Here is a 16,818-nt window from a genome sequence, read left to right as displayed (position 1 = left end):
GCTTTAGACTAAGCATACAAAAGAAACTGGATTGCAGATCCACATGGGTTTGATGCAAGATTAACAGCGGTTTATTGAATAGGTCTTCACTGTACAAGGTTTGGTACTAGACTCCTCATGTTAAATTGCCTCTTAATTGGAAAATGTTTTAAAAGCTTTAGTTTAGCTAGGGCTGCTTGATGCCCCACTCAGTCAAATGTTGCCTTGATGTCAAGGTCAGTCACTCTCAACTCACCTTTTGAGTTCAACTCTTTCGTCCATGTTTGAACCAAGACTGTAATGAGGTCAGGAGCTGAGTGGCCCTGGTGGAACCCAAACTAAATACGTGCCGCTTGAGAGCACCGTCAACAAGACCTTCTGTCACTTTGCCGATGATCGAGAGTGTGCTGATGGGCTGTTAATTGGCCGGGATGGCTTTGTCCTTCCGTATTTGGACAGGACACATCCGGGCAATTTTCCACATTGCCGGGTAGATGCCAGTGCTGTAGCTACACTAGAACAGCTTGGATCGGGCTCGGCACGTTCTGGAGCACAAATCTTCAGTACTATTGCCAGAATATTATCAGGGCCATAGCCTTTGCAGTATCCAGTGCCTTCAGCCATTTTTTGATATCACGTAGAGTGAATTGAATTAGCTGAAGATTGGCATCTGTGATGCTGGGGATTTCCAGTCAAGGCCAAGATGGATCAGCATAGAAAGAAAGGAAATGGGAGCAGGAGAAGCACGTTCGGCCCTTCGAGCCTGCTCCACCATTCAATATGATCATTGCTGATCCTCCATGTCCATGCCATACTCCAGTGCTCTCCACATATCCCTTAACACCTTTAGAATCTAAAGAACAAACAATTGTAACCGGGTCATAACCTAACCGAAATAACCAGCATGTAACTGGGATCAACCAGAACAACCAGGAACCAACCAGGAACTAAACTGAGACTAACCAGAACACATTTCACATTGGTTATGGTTTACTTGGAGCAGTTAACCTGAACTGGGTTGATACTTGTTGCAAGATCAGGGGAGTCAGAGTCAGAGAGCATGCATTGAAAGAAATAAATGATGCTCTCGATAATTGCAGAAAGTGGCAGGAGGTGGCACAGCAGGTCAGGACGGACAGGGGAGGGTTCAGGTCAGATGGGGGTGGTGGGGGAGGTGGGTGGGGTCGGATGGCTGGGGGCGGGGAATAAGTCCAGGGTTCAGTCCAGTTTTTTTAATTGTCCTCTCACATTTAACAACATGGTGCTGCACTGAACCCCACCAGAAATGGATTCGAACCTGAGGAACCTCATTGGCTCAATCAGATTTTGGTCCTCATTCATGGCCCAACCCCCAAATCTCAAAATCGGAAGACCCACCCCTGCTTTATCCTGATTGGCCAGACCTCAGCAAAACTGAAAGCTGACTGGTCATTGTGAGTGGCACTCAGCAGAGGCGGACTGTTTGAAGCTGCAGTCTGCAGGAAGCCATCCGCATGGAGAATGTCTGTCTGCTCTGAGAGAGAGAGAGAGAGATCTCAGGAATCAATTGTCCTCAAGTTTTGAAGGTATGTATTTCCGAACAGTTAGGAAATGATTTTTATTCACTTTGCATAAAGTTGTGGAGAAATAATTAATTAGAAATTTTGAGACAGTGCTGCTTAATTGTGTTGCTGGAAACGATACATATTTTTCTCTGCTTTTACTCTCCTGTGGGACTCAGGCTGGCCAAATTAATTTGATGTGATTTTCCTCATGTCCCTCAGGCTGTTGCTTCTGACACCCTTAAGTTGTGGGAAGATTGCAAATGCCATGGCAGAAAGCGACATGGCTGATCGAGAGGACAACCTTGTCGCACACGATGGAAGAGGAGACAACCCTGAACCACAGGGTGGAAATACACAAGGTGCAGAGCACAATGCTGGAAAATGTGTTGGCAGGGTCAGGTAACTCAATCTCTCAAAGGGACAATATGATGTAATGTATAATACGACAACACTAACTGCAATGTGAACCTATTTTAGGTGTGCAATACCTCCCCACCTCACTTATAGGTTTAATTGAAGCGTGGGATCAGGAGCCTGGAGCAGCAGCTGTTTGAGAGAGTCCAAGGCAAGCGGACAAAATTACAAAGACCCTGGCCATTAGCACCTGGGACACTGAGATGCTCTGGCAGAGAATGGTCTGCAGCAGAGTATGCCTGACTAATATTACAGAAGTGCAGGTTCTCATGTTGGCAGTTACATCTCAAACATGAGGGTGCTGGCCAAAATTTTTAATGATTTGCTCTGAATTAATGTTTCCTTTGCCTGGCCATTGTGAGCATTATTTGAATGCATGGTAAATACTGTCTCAGAATGTATCTTAAGTGATTTATGTTGTTCTCCCAGTTGTTGAAATATGCAAAGAGATCTGGGGCGAGATTCTCCGACCCCCCGCCAGGTCGGAGAATCGCCGGGGGCTGGCGTGAATCCCGCCCCCGCCAGTTGCCGAAGTCTCCGGCACCGGATATTCGGCGGGGGCGGGAATCGCGCCGAGCCGGTTGGCGGGCCCCCCCGCGCGATTCTCCAGCCCGGATGGGCCGAAGTCTCGCCGCTAAAATGCCTGTCCCGCCGGCGTAGATTAAACCACCTACCTTACCGGCGGGACAAGGCAGCGCGGGCGGGCTCCGGGGTCCTGGGGGGGGGGGCGCGGGGCGATCTGGCCCCGGGGGGTGCCCCCACGGTGGCCTGGCCCGCGATCGGGGCCCACCGATCCGCGGGCGGGCCTGTGCCGTGGGGGCACTCTTTCCCTTCCGCCTTCGCCACGGTCTCCACCATGGTGGAGGCAGAAGAGACTCCCTCCACTGCGCATGCGCGGGAATGCCGTCAGCTAACGCTCCCGCGCATGCGCCGCCCGGAGATGTCATTTCCGCGCCAGCTGGCGGGGCACCAAAGGCCTTTTCCGCCAGCTGGCGGGGCGGAAATTCGTCCGGCGCCGGCCTAGCCCCTTAAGGTTGAGGCTCGGCCCCCAAAGATGCGGAGCATTCCGCACCTTTGGGGCGGCGCGATGCCCGACTGATTTGCGCCGTTTTGGGCGCCAGTCGGTGGACATCGCGCCGTTTCCGGAGAATTTCGCCCCATGACTTAAAGTGTCAAAATAGGAGTCCCAAAAATCACCGACACTTGCTGAAGGAGACAGCAGCAGTGAGGATGATGTTCCTTGCACAGAGCTCAACAGCGCAAAGAGAGCACTGGTAAGGCCAGTATTTGTTGCCCATCCCCAGTTGCCATTCAGAAGGTGGTGGCGAGTTCCCTTCTTGAACCGCTGCAGTCCTTTGGGTGTAGGTATACCTACTGTGCTGTTAGGGAGTGAGTTCCATGATTTGGTCCCAACAACAGTAAGGAATGGCGATATATTTCCAAGTCGGGGTGGTGAGTGACTTGGAGGGGAACCTCCAGGTGGCGGGTTCCCAGGTATCTGCTGCTCTTGTCCTTCAAGATGGTAGTGGTCGTGGGTTTGGAAGGTACATCTTGTCGATAGTACACAAGGCTGCCACTGTTTGTCGGTGGTTTGAATGTTTGTGGAAGGAGGAACAATCAACCGGGTTGCTTTGTCCTGGATGGTGTTGAGCTTCTTGAGTGTTGTTGGAGCTGCACTCATCCAGGCAAGTGGAGAGTATTCCATTACACTCCTGACTTGTGCCTTGTAGATGGTGGACAGGCTTTGGGGGGGCCAGGAGGTGAGTTACTCGCCGTAGGATTCCTAGCCTTTAACCTGCCCTGGTAGCCACAGTATTAATGTGGCAGGTCCAGTTCAGTTTCTGATCAATGATAACCCCCAGGTTGTTGATTGTGGGGGATTCAGTGATGGTAATGCCATTGAATGTAAAGGGGCGATGGTTAGATCCTCTCTTGTAGGAGATGGTCATTGCCTGACACTTAAGTGGCGCGAATGTAACTTGCCACTTGTCAGCCCAAGCCTGGATATTGTCCAAGTCTTGCTGCATTTGGCCGCGGACTGCTTCATTATCTGAGGAGTCGTGAATGGGGCTGAACATTGTGCAGTCATCTGCGAACATCCCCACTTCTGACATTATAACAGACGGAAGGTCATTGATGAAGCAGCTGAAGATGGTTGGGCCTAGGACACTACCCTAAGGAACTCCTGCAGTGATGTCCTGGAGCTGAGATGATTAACCTCCAACCACCACAACCATCCTCCTTTGTGTGGAGATGCCGGCGTTGGACTGGGGTGAGCACAGTACGAAGTCTTACAACACCAGGTTAAAGTCCAACAGGTTTGTTTCGATGTCACTAGCTTTCGGAGCGCTGCTCCTTCCTCAGGTGAATAATTCCACATGCTCATTCACCTGAGGAAGGAGCAGCGCTCCGAAAGCTAGTGACATCGAAACAAACCTGTTGGGCTTTAACCTGGTGTTGTAAGACTTCGTACTGTGATCCTCCTTTGTGCCAGGTATAGAACATAGAACATAACAGCGCAGTACAGGCCCTTCAGCCCTCGATGTTACGGCGACCTGTGAAACCACTCTAAAGCCCATTTACACTATTCCCTTATCGTCCATATGTCTATCCAATGACCATTTGAATGCCCTTAGTGTTGGCGAGTCCACTACTGTTGCAGGCAGGGCATCCATGCCCTTACTACTCTCTGAGTAAAGAACCTACCTCTGACATCTGTCTTATATCTATCTCCCCTCAATTTAAAGCTATGTCCCCTCGTGCTAGATATCACCATCCGAGGAAAAAGGATCTCACTGTCCACCCTATCCAATCCTCTGATCATCTTGTATGCCTCAATTAAGTCACCTCATAACCTTCTTCTCTCCAACGAAAAAAGCCTCAGCCTTTCCTCATAAGATCTTCCCTCCATACCAGGCAACATTCTGGTAAATCTCCTCTGCACCCTTTCCAATGCTTCCACATCCTTCCTATAATGCGGCGACCAGAATTCCACGCAATACTCCAAATGCGGCCGCACCAGAATTTTGTACAGCTGCAACATGACCTCATGGCTCCGAAACTCAATCCCTCTACCAATAAAAGCTAACACACCATACGCCTTCTTAACAACCCTCTCAACCTGGGTGGCAACTTTCAGGGATCTATGTACATGGACACCGAGATCTCTCTGCTCATCCACACTGCCAAGAATCTTACCATTAGCCCAGTACTCTGTCTTCCTGTTATTCCTTCCAAAATGAATCACCTCACACTTTTCTGCATTAAACTCCATTTGCCACCTCTCAGCCCAGCGCTGCAGCTTATCTATGTCCCTCTGTAACTTGTAACATCCGTCCCACCTCCGACTCCCATGATATGCGACCAGATCGTTTTCGGTGTTCAGCCGGACCCCTTACGCCAGCAGCTCCTCAAGGTAAAGCAACTCACCCTAGCGACCGGTTATTGACTCCAACAAGTGGAGATTTTTCCCCCTGATCCCCATTGGCTATAGTTTAGCTAGGCCTCCTTGATGCCATACTCAGTCAAATGCTGCCTTGATGTCAAGGGCAGTCACTCATCTCTGGCATTCTGCTTTTTTATCCATGTTTGAACCAAAGCTGTAATGAGGTCAGGAGTTCAGTGACGCTGGTGGAACCTAAACTGAGCATCTGTGAGCAGGTTATTGCTGAGTAAGTGCCGCTTGATAGCACTGTTGCTGACTCCTTCCATCACTTTGCTGATGATGGAGAGTAGACTGATAGGGCGGTTATTGGCTGGATTCTAGAAGAAAAGATCCGCTTCAATACAGAATATCCAAGAAGTTCTGTGTAATAACCCGCATGGGGCCTACGGAGTAGGAATGATTATTTTCCCGGAGCTCCTTGCAGAGTATGAACTCCCTACTAGGGGCGGGGACCTCTGTTAATCTTTGTACAAAAGGTTGGCCAGCAAGGCACCGACCAGAACAGGAACCCGGTATGGATCTACTGGGTAGTGTATGTAGCGTGTTGTAAATAGAACTATGTTTCTTTATTTGACTCTGTGTGGACTCCCCATGTCCCTGTCAGCACGTGCCCATAATGGAGGGTATAATGAAGACAGCAGTCTCGGGTGGGAGAATGGCACTCATGCATTTCGAAAGGCGGCACCTGGAGGTGTGGAAAATGAACAATTCCACATGATAAGATCCAGGATCTGAATCTGAAGCCGCATTCAGCAGAGGCTTCGACCGGCTATCTCCGTTCTGGAGCATAAATGCTCTCACCAGTGTGTCATAATACACACCAGTATATCATGGTGCAGATACACACACACTGATGGACACACAGCAAGACCAATCACCACACACAACACCGCAGCCAATCACCAGTTAGAGCACACTCACTATAAAGACAGAGGGCATCAGAGTTCCCACTCATTCGGGATGCAGCCTCCTAGAAGGACAGAGCTTACAGCTTACAGCACAGATCCTCACCATGTGCTGAGTGCATAGACTGGTTAGGACAGGCATAGGCATTTAGTTTAATCTAACGTTGTGTTAACTCACAGTGAAAGTATGTTCAACAGTTTCTAACTTAATAAAATAGTGTTGCACTATTTGAAGTGTTGGTGGCCTGTATGTGTTCCACGGATCCAGAGCACCCATCACATCACAGTGGGCAATCATTATTAGTCTCCACTGGCGCTCGGAAAGGGGCCCGGTATGCGAGCCTCTCACCGTTACCATTTATATTCCATCAGAATCCAAGTAACGGGCCGCCATTTTGAGTGGACGGCTGATACCGAGGTCTGGCAGCTTTCCCCCCAACAACGCAAATCTTGCCCCCCCCCCCCCCCCGCTGACAAGAAGGGCATCTTCCCCCCCACCACAGGAATAACAGGTTATCGCCACACAGCCTGATTGTATGGAGGGTGATCTGACCCGCACCAACCCCGCCCTAATAGACCCCCATCAGAGACCCCTATTAGAGACCCTCCGAACAGAAACCCCCATCAGTCACCCCCCCAACAGAGAGCCCCATCAGTCAACCCTGCCTGAAATCAGAACAGTCCAGTCAGTACAATGAAAGATCACTGCATTTTCACTTAGCCTTCCCTAACATCTGCTGCCTCAGACAACAGTGTTTAAAGCAGCAGCTGTTATAAGTGTCAGAGGCTTCCTCCAAAGCCAAGTACACTTCAAAGGGCTTCAAATCCCTTGACAGCCTTTGAAATGTAAATCTTCCATTCAATTTCACATAGAAATACATTTCCCTAGCCAGTGATTGACAGTTTTATTGATCCAGACACAGCTGCTTAAGGGATCATTTATTTATCTTTCCGCTCATGCTTGATTGCATCTCAAGTTCCTTCCATTGATGCTAACCACAATGTTTATAAACACTCTTGCTATTATTGACAGTTCTTCACCACATCAAAAGGAGCTAAGTGCTTTCACTTCCTCTTTTTCTCAGCAGAAAGCACTTAGGCCTCCCGGTGGGGATCAGAGCATCACGATGAGTTTGGGGCAGGGCACCAAACCCTTCTTTCCCTTGATGCTCCATTCTCCGATCAGTGTATCGTTGAATGGAGAATCTTGCCTTAGTTGAGCCTCAGATTTTCGAATGTGTAGTTGTATAATGTTGTACAGTTCACTTTAGTTTTGCATTGGTTAATTTCTGTTTTTGCCACTGAACCCGAAAATCAATTACTGTCTCCTTGACGTTCTTGGTCAACAGTTTATTCACAATTCCACACATCTACACACTTATAAGACTTACTTCATGCGGGCTGAGCCTTCTGGGAGATTAGGAATTCTTATCTTAATCAATGATGGTGCAAAATGTCATCATCGGCTGCGCAATGGTGCTATCATTAATATCAAGGGAATGTCCTGTATGTGGGATCAACAAGTTTCCAACCAGCTGAGATGACCCCCCACCATTGACCGGGATCAACTGGCTTCCAACCACCCAGCTGGTGTCCAAAGCACAGTTGGCTACCAGACTGGAATTGTTTCTTCCTTCTGTGACTTGACCTTCACAACCTTCTGTGGTAGAGAATTCCACAGGTTCTCTACCCTCTAAGTGAAGAAATTTATCCTCATCTCAATCCTAAATGACCTACCCTGTATCCTGAGACTGTGACCCCTTATTCTAAAACCTCCCAGCCAAAGGCAACATCCTCCCTGCATCTAGTCTGTCCAGCCCTGTCAGAAGTTTAAACATTTCAACGAGATCCCCTCTCATTCTTCTGAACTCCAATGAATATAGGCCTAGTCGACCCCCGAACAGGCGCCGGAATGTGGTGACTAGGGGCTTTTCACAGTAACTTCATTGAAGCCTACTTGTGACAATAAGCAATTTTCATTTCATTTCATTTCACTTTCTCCTCATACAACCATCCTGCCATCTCAGGAATCAGTCTGGTGAACCTTTGCTGTACTCCTTCTATGGCAAATATATCCTTTCTTAGGTCAGGAAACCAAAACTACACATAATACTCTAGGTGTGCTTTCACCAAGGCCCTGTATAGCTGCAGTAAGCTATCCTTGCTCCTGTACTCAAATCCTCTTGCAATGAAGGCCAAAATACCACTTGTCTTCTTAACTGCTTACTGCACTGTACCTGTATGCCTGCTTTCAGTGACTGGTGTACAAGGACATCCAAGTCCCTTTGTATGGCAATGTTTCCCAATCTTATCACCATTTAAGTAATACTCTGCCATTCTGATTTTCCTGCCAAAGTGGATAACTGCACACTTGTCTATGTTAAACTGAATTTGTCAAGTTTTTATCCACTAAAAGACTTGTCTAAATCACCTTGTAGCCTCTTTACATCCTCCTCATCACTGACATGCCCACCATGTTTTGTCTCGTCAGCAAACTTGGATATATTATACTTGGTTCCCTCGTACAAACCATTGGTATATATTGTCAATAGCTGGAGCCCAACCATTGATCCTTGTGGGACCCAACTCTGAAAAGGACCATTTATTCATACTCTCTGTTTCTGTCTGCTAACCAATTCTCAATCCATGCCAATATATTAGCCCCAATCCCATGTTCTTTAATTTTACACATGAGCATCTGATGTAGAAATTTATCAAAAACTTTCTGAAAATCCAAATAGACCACATCCACTTGTTGTCCCTTATCTATTCTGCTAGTCACACACCCAAAAAACTCCAGTAGGTTTGTCAAACACTATTGTCCTTTCATTAAATCCATGTTGACTTTGTTTAATCCCACTGATATTTTCTAAGTGTCCTATTATCACATCCTTTAAAATAGACTCCAGCATTTTCCCTACTACTGATGTTAAGCTGTAATTCCCTGTTTTCTCCCTCTATTCTTTTTCAAATAGTGGGGTTATATTTGCCACCTTCCTATCTGCCAAGATCCAGTACGTCTGGCTGAAAATGTTTGCAAATGCTTCAACCTTTTTCACTGATGTGCTGGGCATCTAATATTTGTCACACACGTAGTCCTGTGTTGCAGCTCCACCAGGTTGACACTTCATTTTTAGGTATGCCTGGTGTTGCTCCTAGCATGCCCTCTTCATTGAAGCAGGGTTGATCCCCCAGCTTGGTGGTAATGGTAGAGTGGGTGATATGCTGGGCCATGAGGTTGCAGATTGTGGTTGAGTACAGTTTTGAGTTCCTGAATCTGTTTGAAATCTATCCCATTTAGCACAGTGGCACTGCCACACAACGCGATGGAGGGTATCCTCAATGTGAAGGTGGGACTTGGTCTCCACAAGGACTGTGTGGTGGTCATTTCTACCGATCCTGTGATAGATGTGTTTGCGAGAGTGCCTGTATGAGTGTACATGTGTCTGTATGTGTGTCCGTATACGTTTATGCACACAAATATACAAAACACACATATGTATATAGGCAGACATATACATGCACGCGCACAGACACACATTTGTAAAGACACAAACACATGCATACCACATATACTTGCACACCCACTCACATAGAAATACACAAAAGCATACATCTTCATGCGGCCAAGTACATGCATGCACAACCACACAAACCCTGGTGTACACACATTGGGGCACACATTTATCTGGACACATATACACATACAGACATGTGGATACACACACATAACAAACATGAATAAGTATGAACGACCAATGTCAAACACATTGACCTCCAATTCTAGGAACATTATGTAGCATTACGAGAAAGATGTCACTGTATCACATCATCCAGTTTAAGCTTTAATGAGCAGTGATCGGCACTGCCATGCTCAAGGATATTCTGCCCTTCTTCATGGCTACAGATGCCCATTTGCCAATGGCCAAAGCTCGCTCTCACTCTCGGGCATGTTCATTGAAAACACATGCACACTGCAATGTCAGCAACTTAACTAAAAGGACACACTACCAAGGTTACTAAGTGTAACATAGAGCCACGTATAACAGTACAGGAATCACCCAACATGATTTCTTTCAACAAGGCTGGGAGTTTATCGATACTTGATTTAAAAGGGAAGATTATTTTGTCTGATTAGCAGACAGTCCACTGGAGCCGGAAAAGCTGGTATTTTAAGGGATCGGTCTTTGTAATTCTGTGATGGGAAATGAATTTTTATGATCTTGAAGATTATTTTGAATGAACAACCTGCTCTTCTTTTTGACTTAGCAAGTCAGCCTTGCCATTCGGAGTGGAAGTTGCTGTTTCCTCATTAGGGGACACAGACAGTTCTGCCAATGATTTATTGTCATAGTAATATACAGCAAAATACTGCAGATGCTGGAATCTGAAACAAAAACAGAAAATGTTGGAGAAACTCGAGCTCTGGCAGCATCTGCAGAGAGAGGAAACAGAGTTAACGTTTTGAATCTGTATGACTCTTCAGGGTTAAAGAGAGGGAGAAATGTGATGGATTATATAATGTATAAGAGGTGGTGACACAGTTGGAGCAGACAGGAAGATCAGTGATTGGAGAATTTGCAACAAAGATATGGGCGGGATTCTCCAACCCCCCGCCGGGCCGGAGAATTGCCAGGGGGGCAGCGTGAATCCCGCCCCGCGGCCCCGACGCCGGCTGCCGGATTCTCCGGCTCTGGTTTTTTGGCGGGGGCGGAAATTGCGCCGGTCGGGGGCCATTGGCAGCAGCCCCCCCCGGCGTTTCTCCAGCCCACGATGGGCCGAGTGCCGGTCCATCTTCGGTGGGTCCCGCCGGTGTAAAATACACCAGGTCCGTACCGGCGGGACCTGGCTCTGCGGAGTCCTCGGGAGGACGCGGGGGGATCTGGCCCCGGGGAGGGGGGGGGCCTCGGTGGCCTGGCCCACGATCAGGGCCCACCGATCCGCGGGTGGGCCTGTGCCGTGGGGGCACTCTTTCCCTCCGTGCCGGCCGGTGTAACTGTCTGCCATGGCCGGCGCAGAGAAGAACGCATGCGCTGGGATGACGCCAGCACATGCTGGCACTCCCGCGCATGAGCCAACATGCGCCGGTGGAGGCCCTTTGGTGCCGGTTGGCATGGCGCCAAGCCCTTCGGCGCCAGCTGGAGGATTCCGCACCTTCCGGGTGGCTCGACGCCGGATTGGTCACGCCACTCCTCTACGCCGGACGGCCCGCCCCTCCGGGTCGGGGAGAATCCCGCCCATGCAGATCACGAGGCAGATGAAGCATTAATGGCAGTGTGAAGGGCTACAGAAGGTGTTGATAGTGGCATAAAGGTAAAATATCAGAATGTGTTAATGGGAGAATAAAGGTCAGTGCTCTGTGAAAGCAAAACTGAAGAACAAGTGACAGATGGCCCGGCGGGGGAGGAGGGAGGTGCATTGGATCAAAACATATTTTGGATATTTGAAAAAGGGTCAGGATGGAAGCATAAGGTGACAGTCTAAAGCTCAATGCAGAGTCCTGAGGACAGTAAATTTCTAATGGGAGGATGAGATGTTGCTCATCCAGGTTGTGCTGGGCTTCACTGGAACATTGCAGCAGGGCAAGGATGGACATGTGGGCATGACGGCAAGATGTTGAGTTAAAATGGCACACAACAGGAAGGTTAAGATCATGCTTGAGGGCTGAGCGAAGGTGTTCTGCATAAAGGTCACCCAGTCTGTGTTTAGTCTCCCCAATGTAGATGAGTCCGCCAAGGCTCTGAGTTAAGCTAACCCGAGAAGTCCCAGGCTGTATTCCGAGTTTGTCCTGATCACAACTTTGGTGGTGGCAGTTGACAGAGGGAGGGGTGCGGTGGATTATTCTTACTGCCACTGCAACAATCAGTCAGGTTTTCCATTCTTTACCGTTCCCAGGTACTGCTGGAAAATGTGAGTGGGTGGCCATGATGGTAATGACAAGATTGTATTACGCCACATATGAATCTCTGTGGTTGAATAGTCTGCTACTGTTAATGTCTTGACACTTCAGTGAGATGCTTGAGGCCCTAGCTGGTGCTGTCAATTCTAACTCTCCAAAAGGTGACCACTTCAAGAGAAAGAAAACTAACAAAAAATGGAAGCATTATTGGGCTGGGCCTACCACTTCCCTTTCAGCCTAAAGAGGAAAATAGTGGATGACGTCTGACCAGGTGCTGATCAATAGAGCAGCTGACAATCAACCATCTCCCTCTTCCTTCCTGTAAGGACAGCAGTCCTATCTACACTTCAGGTTACAGAAGCCCCTGAATAAATGGTAACTCTGTTTAATGATACGGTTAGCATGGGATCACCAATGGCTTCATGTTAGGAAAAGGAGTAGGTCATTTAAACCCTCAAGTATCCTCCATCATTAAAAAGATCATGACTGAACTTCTTATGGCCTTAACCCCACATTCCTGCCTTCGACTCTCTTCCTCAGAGAGCAGTGGAGGCAGCGTCATTGAATATTCCTGCCTTTGACTCTCTTATTAGTCAAAAATCTATTTATCTCGGCCTTAAAAGTATTCAATGACCCTGCCTCCACTGCTCTCTGAGGAAGAGAGTTTGAAAGACTCACGATCCTTTGAGAGAAATCAGTTCTCCTCATCTCCATAGTGGTGGCACCATCATATCTGAATGATAAGGGCATGGGTTCAAGACCAACTCAAGAAACTCAAGCAGGTCGTCATTTCAGTGTAGTATTCGCAGGAAGTATCAGTCTCCAGTATCCTGTTTTATGGATATCGGGCGAAATTCTCCCGAAATGGTGCGATGTCCGCCGACTGGCGCCCAAAACGGCGCCAATCAGGGCATCGCGCCGCCCCAAAGGTGCGGAATGCTCCGCATCTTTGGGGGCCGAGCCCCAACATTGAGGGGCTAGGCTGGCGCCGGAGGAATTTCCGCCCCGCCAGCTGGCGGAAACGGCCTTTGTTGCCCCGCCAGCTGGCGCGGAAATGACATCACCGAGCGGCGCATGTGCGGGAGCGTCAGCGGCCGCTGACAGTTTCCCACGCATGCGCAGTGGAGGGAGTCTCTTCCGCCTCCGCCATGGTGGAGACCGTGGCGGAGGCGGAAGGGAAAGAGTGTCCCCACGGCACAGGCCCGCCCGCGGATCGGTGGGCCCCGATCGCGGGCCAGGCCACCGAGGGGGCACCCCCCGGGGCCAGATCGCCCCGCGCCCCCCCCAGGACCCCGGAGCCTGCCCACGCCGCCTCGTCCCGCCATTAAAAAGGTGGTTTAATCCACGCCGGCGGGACAGGCAATTTATCGGCGGGACTTCGGCCCATCCGGGCCGGAGAATCGAGCAGGGGGTCCCGCCAAACCGGCGCGGCCCGATTCCCGCCCCCGCCGAATATCCGGTGCCGGAGACTTCGGCGTGAATCCCGCCCCCGCCGATTCTCCAACCCGGCGGGGGGTCGGAGAATGACGCCCCAGGTTCTAGCAAGCACCGCCTACTCGACAGAGAGAGCGCGGTGTAAAAGACCCCATGGTCAGCTGCATCCAGGCTGAGAATATATCTTTAACACATTAAATAATCTGTATTTATGTAGAATCTTTCTCATTCCAATATGCCCCCAAGAGCTGCCCAGCCAATGAATTGTGATCTAAAGTCTAGTCACTGTTGTTGGAAAATGAGACAGCTTACATTTACTCCTTAATACGGCTACTCAATTCCCCATTGAACAACAAGAAAAGAAACATACAGCTCTCAATGCAGCTTAGAAATCAGCAGGCAAAGATACTTGCTTTCCAGAACAGATTTGGGCCCCCGTTCGAACCCCTTCAGATTCTGACTGAATATCTTCAAATAGCTGCTCCAACTGGGTTGTTTCAGCCTCTTCCTGTCTTCAGACAAGATTGCTCTGCTTTAAAATATTATTACTCTTTTTTGAACTATCCTACTGGGAAAGAAAAGTGCCTTTACTTTTGGACTTGGTAGTAGCCAGATCAGACCTCTCCAAAAGCTTTTCCAAAATGTCTCTCTCTCCCTTAGCTCCATCCATCAATGACATAATCTCCCTAATCTGAAAAACAAATCTTTCCAGGGACTGAAAGCACATTAACTCCCCAGGGACTGCCCCAGTCAAACCACAGTGCATTGGCCCAAACTGAAAAACACATTCTTTTGTCAAATTCATCTTCTGGCTGCTTAAAGCTCCCAGGACCTGCAAAACCATCCGGGCCGGAGAATCCAGCTGGGGGTCCCGCCAACCGGCGCGGCCCGATTCCCGCCCCCGCCCAATCTCCGGTACCGGAGACTTCGGCGGGGGCGGGGGCGGGATTCACGGCGGCCTACGGCCATTCTCCGACCCGGCGGGGGGTCGGAGAATGACGCCCCAGCTCTCTTACTGATGGACTAGTTGCTCTTAAAGGTGTTGCTCTCAGAGCTAACATTGCAAAGTGTAGATCTTGCTTAATCTGTCTACATTTGAAAATTTAGGTTAGGTGGATTGGCCATGATCAATTAGGGATTTCGCCATGCAAATCATTTGTTCTGCTCGGCCGTTAGATCAAGGGTAATGAGGAGAAGAAGTAGTGTGATTAATATTGCATTTCACAGACATATCCTGGAATGGCTTGACAATAAATTACAGCCGTTATCCATAATGATCTCTCGATAAACTGAAAATAGCACTTCCAGTGTTTGGTGCTTTGGTGAATAATGGTGTCCTTGGGAAAATATTTGACAATGGCGATGAAGTCAGTGCCATGGACATGAAAAAGGTCGGATGCAATTTTGAACGAAGGATGGTTCTTTGTGTTGGCATATGTTCTTGACATGCCTCACACTTCTTGACGACAACTTCAATGTCATTGTTCCTATCCGGCCAATAGATTGCGAGTCTTCTCACCTGAACTATGCCCATGTGTGAGTGATGAAGTTGTTGAAGAATATCAGTTCTCAAAGATTCTGGTATGATGACTTGTCTTCCTTTGAAAATGGCTCCCTGGGAGATGCCTAGCTTGTACCGGTGAGGTGGCCTTATCTGTGGACATGCTGAATTGAATCAGGCCGTCCAATGAAGATTGGTTTCCAGAATGGTTTCTGTAGTGTGGGATCTTTCACCATTTATCCCTGTAGCTGCTGGCATTTGCATTGTACAAAATGTACCAAAACAATTGACAGACTAGTATTCTCCTGCAAGTGGAACACTGCAAGTTCCTTTGAAACTGCCAATTTTGTGAAAACATTCTGGATATTTTGATGTTAGATTATGAACTGAGGTAATTGAAGCAGTTTCTAATGTTAATCTGCCGCATGAGGTCCCTGATTCCACGGATTGGCACTAGTTTGAAGTAAAGGCATGTCGGTAGACATATAATCCCTAGGCCTTTAATCTCCATGATGAGGAATGTCTATGACATCCGGAGGATTAATTGTACTGCACACTAAGACAATGCATCCTGTGAATGGAATTAGTGAACTGTTGTACGCTGAAAGCTGATCAGAAGTATGTTTCACCATGGCCCTCCATGTTTATGGATGCATGTCTTTTAGATGTTGATGTTTACTCCTGTGTCAGATTTGGCCAATAACTAATAGTTACCAATTTTCTTAAGGCAGATAATTTGAAGCACTTCAGATGGAGTGACAGTGGGCTGGATTATCCGTTCCTGAGTCTAAGTGCTGACGCCGATGGAGGATCCATGGAGTTCCACGACGGAAAATTCGGCGCCACACCCACATCAATTTCACTACCGGTGAGGGGCGAGCCCCGGCGCACGTGAAACACCCTTGGAACACGCAGAAAACAGTGGGCAAATCTCCAGGTCCGTGCTGGACAGGCACAGGGCTGACAAGGTGCAGTCACGGACACTTACACCCCCCCCACATACGCACTGGTTGCGCCCGAAAAGATGGCGGTTGTGCTGGACCACGTATGCATCAGTCTGACCCCACAGCCCACCTCCTGGCCACCCCTAAGTACTCCCCTCAGAAGTCCCCTGGCCAGTGGCCCGACTGTCGGCGAAGTATGGCGGTGCTTGCGGTGCTGGACACTGTCCATACACCCTCTCTCTCTCTTGTTGCCAACTTTTGGTGGATCTTAATTTGGTTCTGTTTACTCACGTCCCACCAGTAAATGTTGCTCGTTGTGTCTTTACTTAATTGGCTCTGTTTTATAACCTTTGCTCTAGAGTCGCCAGGTAGCTTTATGATACCACCATGAGGTTCAAGTTCAAGTGCTGATCAATAACTCAATACACCAGTTAGTACGTTTCCAATCAAAACACATTTATTATACACAGTCAATCACTACTCATGTATAAAGCTCTACTTACTAGACTATCTCTAACACTAAAAGGCCTATACTTAGCTTTGGAACTGGCCCACCAGATCAGGGGAACAAATGGCCTTTAGTTCGATTCTGAGTCTGCAGGCTTCAAAGCTGGTATAGACTGGTAGCTAGAGCGCCTATCTCGTAGCGTGCATTGACTGGAGACTTACTTGATTGGTGTAGCTACGAGGCAGGACACGGTCAAGGGTTGTTTTGAGCTGCTGAGAGGCCCTGCCAAGAAGGATGGATTGAAC

General features: G+C 48.5%; 1 long non-coding RNA gene across 2 annotated transcripts; it reads left to right on the top strand.

Annotated features, from left to right (window-relative positions):
- Positions 1-1,430: 1,430 nt before the first annotated feature.
- On the top strand, positions 1,431-16,390 carry LOC140388216 (uncharacterized). Of its 2 annotated transcripts, none has more exons than XR_011934122.1 (3): positions 1,431-1,544; positions 1,743-1,922; positions 15,853-16,390. It is a non-coding gene; the product is annotated as an uncharacterized lncRNA (long non-coding RNA). The 2 variants fall into 2 exon arrangements; XR_011934123.1 differs by having other exon boundaries at positions 15,849-16,390.
- Positions 16,391-16,818: the final 428 nt, after the last annotated feature.

Source organism: Scyliorhinus torazame, chromosome 13 (genome assembly GCF_047496885.1).
Source record: "Scyliorhinus torazame isolate Kashiwa2021f chromosome 13, sScyTor2.1, whole genome shotgun sequence".
In the NCBI taxonomy this organism is placed as follows: domain Eukaryota; kingdom Metazoa; phylum Chordata; class Chondrichthyes; order Carcharhiniformes; family Scyliorhinidae; genus Scyliorhinus; species Scyliorhinus torazame.
This window is presented reverse-complemented; position numbering and strand designations above follow the sequence as displayed.